A 5,177-nucleotide genomic window follows, 5' to 3' on the forward strand; every position below is an offset into this window, starting at 1 on the left:
ACTGATTAATCTAAAATTATTAAAAAGTGATTTAATTCTAGAGAGATGACAACATATGACATGTAAAAACTTCTGAACGGCAATGTGAGATAGTGAAGGTGGGATAAGAAGGGAACGGAGAAAGTGGGGAGATGAAATTTTAGAAACTTCCTGTACAAAATAAGTTGTAAGTCATTAATCACGATAGATTGGTAAAAATAAATAGTGGCTGAAGAGTCTATATTTTAAACATTGTCTTGCCAAATTCAGATTTTCTCATCTCTGATAACTTTAGTTATAACTTTGGTTATAACAAAATAAATATTTTCCTGAATAACTAGAGTCTGTATCTTTAACAAACACACACAACCAGTATTTCCTCCTTTCCCTTTTATTACAGTGCCAGCTATACACATGCTTTAGCATTAATAGGGACTTGGTAACATTGTAAAGATGAAAGAAAATGGTGCTAAGGTAGTGACTTCGATGCTAGATATACAATTAAAGATAATCTGAAAGCTTGAGTGAAAACGAACCATTATTAACGACAAAAATTGGGGAAAACTGATCTAATCGATACATTAATTCTCCAAACCATATTATAACAATTTAATTACATTTTAGGTGAATGGAAATCGTCACCATGGCCGTTACCAGAGTTTGATGTTTTTTTGTTTTTTTTTTTTGGGGGGGGGGCACATACATGTAATTGATCGACGTCCTGGGGAGGGGTCTAAAAAAATTCAACCGAGTTCCCCCCCCCCCCCCCCCCCGTGGCTACGTGCCTGATCGTCACAAAGCAATTAATTGGCTCTGTATATCATTCCAGATATTTAAGTGTTGAAACAAAATGAAAAGCCTGTTTTTTGTCTTATTTTCATGGAAAAACGTTTGGGAAAATTCAAAATGGTTGGGAGAATTTACTGTTAATCACTATAAGAGGGTGTTGACCAGTGACGCCTTCTTAGAAAACCATTAATATCTTTGTGGTTTGAGAATTTTTTTCAGGAGTTTTCGCATGTTAGAAGGTGAGTACAGAAGAAGGCAGTGGCAGATCCAGGGGGGGGGGACCCGGGGGGCCCGGGCCCCCCCCCCCTTGAGAAAAAAATCATGTAAAATCACGTGATTTTTACCTTTTTGGGGGGTTGGGCCCCCCCCCCCCCTGGCGCTCAAGGGGGGGGGGGGGGGTGCAAATTGATTTTTTTTTTGAGGATCCAAAAAAAAAAATTTGCTCACTACCCCCCCCCCCCCCCCCCCCCCCACTGAGCGAATTTTTGGCCGGCGCTTTTTTCAAATTTTCGGGAGCAAACAAAAACAAAAAAACAAAAACAAAAAAAAAAAAAAATTGTGCTCTGTACCCCCCCCCCCCCCCCCCCCCCCCCCCACTGAGCGACTTTTCGGCCGGCACGATTTTCAAATTTTCGGGAGCAAAAAAAAAAAAAAAGTTGGGCCCCCTCCCCTAAGAAATCCTGGATCCGCGCCTGGTAGAAGGAAGATGATAAGTAACATTTCGTACCAAAATTACGCAACTTTTTAATCAACCTTCAACAATGTTACCGAGTCACTTTAAGCTTTCAAGTAAATATAAGTAATTCTGGAATTATAAAAAAGGGATTTTAAGTCATCATAAAATGTTTAATTATTCTTTGGATGACAAAAATAGAGAGTTAGTTCCAGTAATTTCAAAAGACAAGAGAAATCAAGTACAATCCGATAAATCTAATTTCCTGAATTTTTATACTTTAAATCCTTACTCCCAAATAGGGTTGTTTTACCCTTGGAAAATAATGTAACTCGACCAAATAATCAACGCACTGCCAATAATAATTTGTGTAACACAACACACAGCATGCACCACCTGACATGGACTATAAATATGAACCTTATATGAATCTCATGAAACATATGCACATTTTTTGTTTCTTTTCCCTCCTTGAATTCATCTAATAAGCTTTTTGAGATAACAGTCATAATGTATTTAAGAAGGAGTAGATGGAGTAGATGGAAACAAGAGACATTTGAAGGTAAAACAATAATTACTCTTCTCTTATAAGCTTTAAAAATGTCTTTTCACTATCATAGGGGAAAGAAAGGATGTTTACCTGAGCATCATTATATATTTTGCATAGGCAATAACCTAAATTGATATGTAAACCATTGTCTCTGACCACTTTTTTGTGAATATATACAGTGCGTCCCAGAAAAAACGAAACCGATAATTATCGATGTTTTATCATAACTTAGTCACATTTATAATTAATAAATGACACATATTTGGAAAGCTTAGATCCTCCTCTTTCATTTGATGTAACTCATATGATGCATATTTCACGCATGAAGTCTTTCGTCTACGGCTGATTGTCAACGAAACGAAGTTAAGTCTTTTGTTAATTCCGTTTGTTGCTACGGCAGGCAGCCAGTGAAAACGAATTCGTTTATTAAAGTTATGGAAATGCAAGCACTACTTTAAACAAACAGAACTTTGTTATTCCTAACCCATTTTTCCTGATTGAGGTGTCATTATGAAAGAGCAGAAACTCAACTTTCTAGAAATGTGATTTTCTCTTTGAAATTCAGATACCGTCCGCCTAATGACTTTTTGGTTTCCGCTCTTCAAATTGATTTGAATCACTCATGCGTGAAATATGCATCATATGAAAGAGGAGGATCTAAGCTTTACAAATATGTGTCATTTATCAATTATAATTGTGATTAAGTTATGATAAAACATCGATAATTGTCGGTTTCGTTTTTTCTGAGACGCACTGTATACTTCTTTTACTAACATATATTTTTTGTAATCCTTCACTAATAATTACTTGCCTTGTGTTGTGGTATACAAATTTAAAATGTGTAAAATTCCTATACAATGAAAATATATTTGTATATTAAAGCGCAAAATGATACACATGATGGTACCATCAAAATCTAGAAAAATACGTTACATTTCTTTTTTTAATTTAATTTAAATTCATGTAATCATTGATTGAAAAGAAAATCCATATTGGTATCAGTGTATGAGACATTGATTATTTATATATTCAGTGATTATAATGAATTCATTGAGCATAGAAGATGATATACAATGTTGGTCAGTAAATACTCTTTGATGCTCTTTCCTAAGATTTCCTTGATTGCAGCATGATTAATACGTCCACACTCACAATAATAACCTGCTCTAAAAATCTTTTTTCTCCAAGTAGCCCAACTGAAAATAAACCAACCTAAATATAAAGTCAAATAACACTTTAGATGTCAATTTCAGTTATTATTCCAATAAAACTACATTTCTTGGATAAAAACAAATAAAATACCTTCGACTTCCTCTAAGAAATGAAAGGCATCACAAACAACAAATAATCTGATAACATGTTGTTTAAATGGTGAATGAATGTGTAGAAATGAATGTGCTAGAAATGAGTTTTCTAATGCCTTATGAAGTGCAATCTACACCGACAATATATATATTTCATAGACAGGCTGTAGCAGATAATAAAAGCATAAGTATAAATAAAATAGATTTAAACAGCAAAGAAGGGCTATCTGGTCATCAATATACTGAATGTAATCAGTAGGCTAAAAACATAGGCACCTAAATTATCATGTCATACATCCAAGTCCTATAATGTATTTAATTCAAGTAAATATCAGCAGAAGAGGAAGCTATGGCTTCCCTTATAAGGAGGTGTATCTTCATGTAGTCTTGAGTACCATTTCAAGAGGAATTGTAGGCCTAATTATTTATTACTTTATGCCCACTTTAATATAAAAGTGCTTGATCTCAATTCTCTCTTTTACTGAAGAGACAAGTTCATATAAACACACATCATCTATTTCAACAAAGAGTGAATACCATTGAATGTAATTAACATGGTCTGTCTCTTTCCAATTGAAAGCATTCCAACCATATGGCCTTTTCAATTACAATATACGAATTGCACTGGTACCGAGGGTGATACTGCGTGATGGAGAAACGCCCAAGCTGCGAAGAGTAACGGGGAAGAAATAAACCAATTTGCATGGATACTGATGGTCTACATGATGAGCTACATTGTACTTTTCAATGTTTCTATTTCTGTGTCAGTGGTCTGTATTTATTTAAGAGAAAAATATTATAATTGCACAAAATGGAAAGTATTTTCTTATCTATCGTATTAGATCCCTATTTTTCAGGACACACGTGTAATTCGGGTGTGGGGGGATCAGTCTTATTCCTCCCTCTCTCCCCTCTCCTTTCCCTTCCCCCTTATACCTCTCCCTGTCCCTCTTCCTCCCTGCCCCCCCCCCTCTCTCTCTCTCTCTCTCTCTCTCTCTCTCTCTCTCTATATATATATATATATATACAGTATTTGTATAATATTTTGTAGCATTTGTTTGTAATTTTTTATTTGAATTAACTATCTGAAGAAATTAAATTGAAACCGGTCATAGTGAAAAAGAGAAGTATCTCAAGGATTTTTCATTTCAATTGTTTTCATTATTATTCATATTATATATACACATCTTTCCTTTCTTATCTGTATGATCAACTTCAAATTTAAGATCGCTTTTTCTAGCGTAGTATCTTCTCCCACATCAGAGGTTGATTGCAACACTCCTCCCCCCCCCCCCCCATACACATCTTTCCTTTCTTATCTGTATGATCAACTTCAAATTTAAGATCGCTTTTTCTAGCGTAGTATCTTCTCCCACATCAGAGGTTGATTGCAACACTCCTCCCCCCCCCCCCCAACATCTCTGATATCTTCCATTCCAGCAAGAATGGCAATTTCAAATGACCAATCCACTGGTAGTCCACTCTGATATTATTGAATTGCGATCAATCAAACACAAATTGGCAACTATATGAGGTATCTCCCCTCCCATTTGCTCTGTACTAAAAAAAATTAAGAAATTTCTATTTTCCCTAAAGAAAATTTCCAATCATACATGGAGCCTACATATAATTAGTTCAAATACGTTTCTATTCAACCCTTGTATGAAACAAATCTTTTCCATCCTCAATATTTAAGAAAACGAAAGTTTATGAAATTGACTGCACAGAGCAAATTGGAGATGACCCCGCAAGATACCTCACTTCTCTCTCTCTCTCTCTCTCTCTCTCTCACACATATAAGCACAGATAAAATGTAATTTTTGAAAGATGAGACTTGGACTTTTGGTACAAAAAAGAAGAAGACAACATTGAGACCACATCA

Source organism: Strongylocentrotus purpuratus, unplaced genomic scaffold (genome assembly GCF_000002235.5).
Source record: "Strongylocentrotus purpuratus isolate Spur 01 unplaced genomic scaffold, Spur_5.0 spur5_scaffold_2, whole genome shotgun sequence".
Lineage (NCBI taxonomy): Eukaryota > Metazoa > Echinodermata > Echinoidea > Camarodonta > Strongylocentrotidae > Strongylocentrotus > Strongylocentrotus purpuratus.